Source organism: Drosophila suzukii, chromosome 2L, assembly GCF_043229965.1.
Source record: "Drosophila suzukii chromosome 2L, CBGP_Dsuzu_IsoJpt1.0, whole genome shotgun sequence".
In the NCBI taxonomy this organism is placed as follows: domain Eukaryota; kingdom Metazoa; phylum Arthropoda; class Insecta; order Diptera; family Drosophilidae; genus Drosophila; species Drosophila suzukii.
This window is the reverse complement of record NC_092080.1, coordinates 3,851,925-3,860,775: the sequence shown is the minus strand read 5'-3', so window position 1 is coordinate 3,860,775 and position 8,851 is coordinate 3,851,925. Positions and strand designations below refer to the sequence as shown.

At 40.4% G+C, this 8,851-nt stretch overlaps 1 non-coding gene across 1 annotated transcript; it reads left to right on the top strand.

The window, feature by feature from the left end:
* Positions 1–2,747: 2,747 nt before the first annotated feature.
* TRNAY-GUA (transfer RNA tyrosine (anticodon GUA)) lies at positions 2,748–2,841 on the top strand. The gene is made up of 2 exons: positions 2,748–2,784; positions 2,806–2,841. It is a non-coding gene; the product is annotated as a tRNA-Tyr (tRNA).
* The last annotated feature ends 6,010 nt before the right edge of the window (positions 2,842–8,851 follow it).

Genomic DNA, 8,851 nt, shown 5'->3' with positions numbered 1-8,851 from the left:
TGTTGTCAGTCCAGGTGACAATTCGAAATTTCGCCACCTTATCAAAATGAATTTACCAAGTACTCAGAAAAAAACAAAATCAAGCGAAATAGCAAAACGCTTATCGCAGCATTAAGAGCGGCAAAAAAAAACTGTCCCAGGTAATACCCCAATACGTGTTGATAAGAAAACCAGAGCGCTTCGTTCTATAGATTAAAAACATAAAAAAAGGCATAGCGTGTATTGACCAAATCAAAATCAGTGGAAAACCAGCTGTGAAAGCTCGGCTCTACGGGTAATTTGTTAATTAAATGAGCCAGCTCTAAAGGGCTGATAACGATCTGCATGCATATCAACTTCCCTAGAAATGTCTAAAACGTAACAAATTGCTGGCAAATGGAACGATAGGAATCTGGAATAACTATTCAAACAGCTGAATGAACTTTGATGCTGATAAGGGTGGGTAATAAATATTAATTATACTACATTTCAGGTCCACAACAATTTTTACTTATTCCCAGTTGATTGTTTAAATCAATGTCAAGTGAATGAAATTGCACAACAACCTGAAATGGTTTCAAATGCAAACTAAAAAAAGATAACACTACCTAAATTAATATTTAATTGGGTACTAATATATTAATTTTATTTAACTAAATGTAAAAACGTAAAAATATAAAAAAATAATAAATAAAAAGTATTACCAGCTAACTTTTTTTAATTTTACATCAGCATTAAATATAGTATAAGTAAAGTTTATTTTTAGCTGATAAGAATGGGGATTGCCCTATGCTCGGCTGTAGTTTGAAATTCTAGATTCGACCTTAGTTTATTAATAGCCCCTGCGATTAGAAAACTAAATGAAATGAAAATCCAGAGCGAGATGCAATTCAGTCGCAAGAAGGTTGGATGAATCATTCGAGAATTTTTCTGAGATTATCTGGAGAGTAAATTAATTTACCCATCCCATTCCATGTGGCAAAGTGTATTTTTTGGGCTCAATTAAATGACTCATCAGGCGGTCGAAAACGAGGCCTTGGTCAACTGAGAGACTTGCCACACACAAGGAGGCGAGAGATAAAGTCCACTCAGGGGTCTAACGCCTTGCCAAAATACTTCTCGGTTTTCCTAGGAACTTGGCAATTTCTAGATCTGTTGAAGCGATAGGACAACGCCCACATATTGAGTGTACTGGAACTGGGAAAATTCATTCAATCATAGCGGGAAATTGATACCAAGATCAAGAGCCCTCACCGACCGACTTCAGATCGAAGACCGCTGATAAGCAAAACTTGGTATGAAATAGGAAAAAGGGAGAGAAACTAAGCCGAGAGCCGATTCCTAGTCATTCTTAAAAATTATGAACATTTGTTGTAACATACCTGAGCAAATTACGAATAACTAACCCTCGCCGCGGGAATCATTTTTTCTTATCTAACAAGACGTTTTGAGCAATCGATCCACATGCACACTCACAGCCTCAAAAACCTTACTCAATGGATCACACACAAATCGCCGCTCATGGCGCTTAGCCATCCCGCTTTCCCCGTCCCCGTACCGCTCACCTGTCCCTCATCTCCATCTTCAGGGCCTCAGCTGCCCCTCATCCTCCCTTCAGTCCAACATCCCTGCATCTGTGTGTTTTCCTCGGTAATTATCCGTAAGCTGTCAGTTTTTTCGCTCCGCTTCCTCCGATGCACTTCTTGGCTAACCTTTTTTGACCATCGTAAGTGAGTATTAGAGATGGCACACGGGAAAATAATAGATTAGTAATATAATAATTAAAGTTTTTAGTATAAGATAGAAATTGTCATTACTTGAAGGGAAACTTATAAAAATTTGTTTACTTTATTTAAATTCGATACTTATTCATATTTTTAAATACAATTTTTTTTCTCTTCCAAAATTATATCTAACATTTTTTTATCTGAACCCTTTTTTGTTTTAATACCATTTCTAAATTGTATAGTCTAATTAGTTTAATTAATTTTAGGAATTAGAAATATTTTAAAATGTAAGTTATTTTAGTTATGGAATTTATTGTTATCGATTCCTATAAATAGTACAGCTTCCTCAGTCTCTCACGCTGCCATCCCTAGTTTGTATACATATATAGAACACCCGATCTTGGTCGGATGGCCGTTTTCGGTATTCGTTTTTTATGACTTGCCGCATTTTTGGCATCCTAATTGGTTTGTTAAGTATTTCCCTGGCCTGGCCTTTTGGGCCGTCAAAAATGGCCCTCTGTCTTATCGGGAACACACTTTGTCCGAGTGCTGCTGCTGAGATACTACGTGGTTATGTGTCCTAGGCCCCCGGCCGAGTTCTCTGGACCTCTGGCCACTCGCCTGATAAGACGGATCGTGTCTTCTGCGCGCCTCTGGCATGATTCACTTGGTCGGGTTCCCGAATCCGTATCCCCAGGCCACAGGCGATGCTGCTTAGAGGGTATAGGTGTATCTGGTTCCCCGGGGAGATGACTCACGGCCGGCGTTTACTAGGTGGCCACGTTAATTGTCGCCCCCGATACGCACTGTCTGTGTTTACACCCGTCGCCGTCCTTTCATCTGGCCGAAAAAAACAAGAAATCCGAAAACAATCGGCTCTCACATTCGATATTCATTGCTGGCTCTGCATAAAGCGTAGCTCATTTCCCCCCAAGACGCCTCTTTGCCAACGAAATACCGCCACTTAAATTTGTCTCAGCTGATAAGTTGTCTTCAAGTTGGATTGTTTATGAACTCGTTTTGCAGCGATCCATATATAGACCTTCGATAGCTCAGTTGGTAGAGCGGTGGACTGTAGATTGGCATTACGAGTGTAGACATCCATAGGTCGCTGGTTCAAATCCGGCTCGAAGGATAGGAATTTTTTTATTTCTTTTTTTGATTTTATTTTAACTTTAGAGATATTATTGGAAACTGGGAGATCTGGAAAACAAAACTTGAAACTTTAAGATAACACTTTAAAATATAAAGTCCAATATACATAAGCACCTTCTTATTAAATTTAAATTCTTATCCTGGCAATTGGGATTTACGTTAGGACATTTTTTTGTAATATAATTATTTTAAACTTTTCTATTTGGTCATATATCTAACTATAACCCTTTATTTGTAGAACAACGAATTGTATAGATTTGTCATTAGTTGAACACTTTGTTTTATACTGTCCTACTTGAAACCCCATATGTTCTTTCAATAAGATGTTCCTTTATTTTAAAAAGGCAAAAACATCCATACATCAAGCATTTATTTTTGTAAAAGACAGCCTCAAAAGAACTGTGTCGATAAATCTGAAGCAGATCATAAAAGAGAAAACAAATTGTAACAAAAATTTCAGCCCTCAATTTGCATTTGTCCTTTCACAAAGGACCGGGCAGCCACAAAGCCAAGAGCCAAGATCCGAGATCCAGAATAATAACAACTGGCAGCCAAAAAGGCAACAAAGGCCGGCAGCATCAGCATAAAAGTCCAGACTTTTTGACTCACAATCGAATGGATTCGAATGCAGGTTCTGCAGACGTCCTGCCGCTTTGGCTGCCGTTTTCACTGGCTCATCCGGCTCCTCCGCCCAAAAACAGATGCTATCAATACATCATTTGCCTTTGTGCGGCTGTCACAAATTCATTCACCTGTTCTCGGGCCACGACTTCATCATCAGAAGCCGGAGCAGCCGGGCATCCAGACAATTATACTGCGTTGATCTCCAATTAGGCTGTCGAAACTCCATTTACACGGCCAACGGGCGTCCCATAAAACATCAAGAATGGCCTGGGCCTTTTATACATATATATACATATATAGGGGAAAATATGAGGGCATAAAGGCAACAGATTCAGCTCTCGTTAAGTTGCAAGTCATCATCGCATCTCCTCCACCATCACCATCACCATCATCATCATCCTCATCGGCGAGTTAAGTAAATACAAATATGAATGAATATGAATTGCTCACTGTCTCCTTGTGAAGATCTGGATCTGCATCTGGATCTTGGCAGATCATCATCCGGCATTGTCTCAGCCGTCATTCCCCATCCACAATCCCCATCCCAAAATCCAAGTCGAGTGTTCGGGCGTACAACTCAAGAGTGTTTGCCCTTTCAGCGATCTCGATCCCGATCTCTTGGCCATATAACAGTTGCACTTTTGCCTCGCTGAAGTTCGAAATTCGTGTAATTTCTTAATGGCTCTACGACATTCCGACGTGGTTGCATATATACGATCCATATTCCATATTCCTGGACTATGAAGCCATATACATATGGATCTGGTGTGCTCGACCTTAATTAGTTCAACACTCGTTAGTTATTCCACAAGCCACAGGCATTTGCCGGTGAGCATTTGCATGCCGATGATTGTGATTGCGATTATGACGATGGCATGCCGCCCAAGAACTTAATACTCACCTTGGAGAACGGCTTTTCCTCATTACTGAAATTCCAATAGATCAGAAGAAGCACAAAACAGGCAGCATATATACCCTACAATTATTTAAGAAATTATTTAAGCAATAAAATTGTACTCGAATGGGTTTCTATAACTTTCAAACCTTTGTGAAAATATCTCATGCGCAAAACATTATTTACTAATAAGAGCTTAGGCAACTAAAAAATTTTTTTATCACCTAATTGATTTATTTAGTAGTACTTAAAGTAAAATTAAAAGGTAAAGTAGTTAAAAGGTCACACAGTACTTATTTAGTAACAAACTAAAAGCTATCTTCTTTTTTGTGATCCAGCTTTTATAATTGGTATAGCTTCGGTTTAAATATTAATCGTCTGACTTCGCCTACTTAAATCATCATTATGCCTGGCTACCCAGCAGTAAAGCACTTAATACCGTGCATAAATCCCAAGTCTTGCCACTTTAATAACCACACATACTTGGGTGTTAAAATGGGGCGCCACAGCCATGGAAAGCCAGTGTGGTTTGCAGCGCGTCGCTTTGTCTGCAGCTTCTGGTGCTGCAAAAAATCACAAAACAAAGCAAAACAAAGACTGAAAAGGCTTTCCAGCTTTCCCCGGCAGACGGCCAAGAACGTTCCAGCCGGGAGCAAGAAATCTTATTAAAGCGTAACTAAATGCCACGGATTAATGTCTAACAGGCGGTGGCAGGCAACAGGTGCTGCGCATAATGCCAGTTTAGTGGCCGGTCTGACAGCAGGACACGCTGGGTGGAAGTGGACGTGGACGTGGACGTGGACTCCTAGTTGGACATGGAACTGGACCCCACATGAGGATGCCGATGTGGCATTAGCATATAAGCCTTGGCCGGCTAATGAAGGCCGCTGCAGCAACGGCAGCAAGTTTGCTGCCTAAGTCATTCGTTAGAAGCTGGCGGCAAGTTCGCTGCCTAAGTCTTTCGTTTCGAGGCTGGCGGAAACGAACGTTGGGTGTCCCGAGGTTCTGATGAGGCAGTAGCAATTGCATATTCGAGTGTAATCAAAACAAAAACAAAACAATTAATCAGCAGAATAAATGGCAAAATGGCAATGACTTCGCCTGTGAAACGAATATATTTATAATTAATATCCAATTAGCATATCCGAACGTGTGCCCTACTATTCAAATGAGGCGAGAAGTTAATTGAATGTGAATTCATTGCTGCATGTTCGAGCCGTGTGAACTCAGCTGAAGTTTTGTGTCTTCTAGAAAATTTGTTCGTTAGCCGTTTTAATAACTCACTTATAGGCATGTTTCACAAGCCCTAATGACTCAACCGAACTGGATCATAAAATTTAGTATTTTATTTCCTGCTCCAGCCGTGTCGACCCCCATTAGAATCGATTTGAAATTTATCTTTACAGTTATACATAAATTAGTATTTAATTGTCCCTTTATTTGCAAAATGTGCAATAAAACGGTTGCCAGGCATACAAAGAGAAACTGCAGTAAAACTTGGAGTATGCAAATATTTTTTATATTTTCATAATTAATCGAGATATTTTAAAACAGGAAAATTGATTTATGAAAGTCTGTAGGTCATATTTTCTGCCTTGTTAGGAAATTAAATTAGTTATAAATAAAGTTTATGGGAATTTAGGCAAATTTACAATATATAAAGTACCAATAGTTAATTAGAATACATTTTAATGAAAGTAAATATATTTTGATTAAATGATAGGAATTCTGGGTATTTTCTTATGAAAACTGATTATGGAATTTGCTAAATACTCAATAATATTTGTCAGTACTTAACCCTTGTTGATAGTTTCATCATTCCCCACTTCAAACCAATTTCCCTGATAATCCCATAGTCATTACATGTTCTCCCTTCAAGTTCTCCGTCACTAATTGCATTAAATAAACAAAATACTTGCTTATATGCGTAATTATGAATCGCATCAGTCTGAGCAATTTTCCACGGTGACCAAAACCCCCTCCCTTCACCGACGGATCGTTTCAAGCAATTAATAAACTAAAGACTGCATTTGAATTTTCAATTTGACACAAGCTCCCCGCGTCCGACCGTTGAGTGTTAGTTTGATTTATCATTTGCTAATTGAAAAATTATACTGTTTTGTATTTGTCAGGCAGTTAGTTAAAATGTTGTCATGTGGGGGTGAATGGGAGGGAGGGGGCCCCCGACAGTGCCAATTTATTGAATGATTAGACTGGGAATCAAGCGCGCACGTTGTAAATGATACGATTGAGGAATTTTTTCCTAGGAATTTTGATTGAGTTGAATAAGCAATCGAATTGTTGATTTTCGTATTTAATATGTAAACGAATGGTGTAAGTGCCCGTCTAAAAATAGCCACTGGCATAGCAGACTTACCGACTGACTCGTCAAATTCCAGCCCTGCAATTCCGAGCAATCGAAAGACTTAGGCAATGAACTTGTACGATCTCGAACAGAACCCCAACTCATTGTTATCCTCTGAAAAGGGAGAGGGGATGGTGACTGCATCGGGGAGGAAAGCGAAAATTTATAAGCTACCCGGCGAATTAATGCACATAAATAAACAAAATGTGACGTTGAGCGAAAGACAAGCACTTGAAGTATTTTAATTGTCTAAATGCCAGCGCTGATGATCAGCTCCGATCGCCGACTACAAAACCGAACCGAAAGCAGCCTTCAACAATTGCTCGACTCTTTAAAGGCGCACTTAGCAACAAAACAGGATTTCTAAGGGTTAAAAAATAAATATAAAGTATAAATAAAGTATTTGTCACAATTTTAAGTAGAAAAATTGCAATCTTGTAAGATTTAAATGATAATTTAAAAGGCGGATTCGGGACTCTAGTTCCGGCCATTTACTCGCCGTATTTGGGAGGGGTCCATACAAGAATTCACTTTTCTGTCAAACTATTATAAAGATTAAGTTTAAAAATAAATCTTCCTCTTCTAGGCATGATTACTCTTTAAAAATTCTTAATAAACTTAGTAAACAGTGTATTCCAAAAAAGAAAAAACATTCTGGCGAGTGTGGTCCAAAATCACCCATCGAATGGAACTTGGGAAACTGTGGAAGCTGAAGCTGCGTGGCGGCCAGGAACCTTTTGGCCGCTTGCGCCTACGACAATTTATGTGTTGGCTCGAAATTTCTCACAGAAAACAAAGGAAATTCCAGTTGGGCCTGTGGAATGTGCCTCTCGCTCGCGCGGTAAGTGTCCCGCTCGCACCGCCATGCGATTGGGCCGCCGCCGCTGACATTTTGCATTTCGTGCAACGCATTCCTTGGGGCGCTGCTGGGCGCATGCGTACCACACACCAAGGACCCATGGACCATGGATGGTCCAAGATCCAACATCCAGCATTCAGAATACAGCAACCACCAGCCAGCATTGACACTGATGAGTCCGCCGGACCGGGCAACCTCGAATGTCGTTGCCAGAGGCTGGTTTCTTCAGTCTGGGGATCTAAATCTGAATCCAAGACCAAGACCAGCATCATCTGGCCGCCAAGGTGGTCACCCCAAATGCAACACGCAACAACAACTGCGGCGTGATTGTTATGGCCGTGTTCTCCAGTCCCCCTCCTGCCTGCTTCCCCCACAGTTGCATTGTAAATTCGTAAAACAATAAAGAAATAAATTACTTTGGGCCCCAAGTCCAAGCTCAAGAACTCTTGTCCAGGCTGGGGGAACCACAGATACAGACTCAGAGACTGAGAGACTCACAGGCTCACAAAGAACACGACAAAGCGTTGAAATCGTCGTGGCTTTTGTCCGAACAGGAACGGGGAAAAAGCAAACAAACATACTGAAATACAGCAATACAGAATGCCGAGGGAAAATGGCCGTTCCCTCAAATCGCCAGCCAGTGTGGCCCCGCAGTTGTTCTCTTGGCCAGGTTCTGTTGGCCATCCCATCCCATTCGATCCCACTCCCAACTGCCTACTCCACACTCCCACAACTCGAAAAGCAAACATAATGTCTGACATGAACTTTGCGCGCTGCTGAAATTGCGATTTTAATGCAATTCGTGAGCCAGCCAATCGTTCAAGTCCAAGTACAATTGGACCACCCCGATGCAAGTTGCATTTGGACTCGGGATTGGGAATGGTATGGGTTTGGGAATGGGTATGGGTATCGGTATGGGGCTGGGGATGGGCAGGTCAAGTTCTTGGCCGAGCTAAATAAGTCTGAAGCACCCGCACCAAGCGGGCCAAATGATGATGAGGCCAGCACACGGATATATGCCGTCTATTGGCGAAGGGAGATCGATCGATATATATAATATAGATATTGAATAAAATAACATGGATATTAAAATGTAGAACCATTATTGAGTTGTTGGATGAACCATAACTTTAAAAATAAGAAAATTATTAACACAAACAAATATACCTACAAACTTAATACCTTAAACAAAAAGCTTTGATATTGCAATTAAGATTGGTGGACCACTAAAAAATATTTGCAGTACT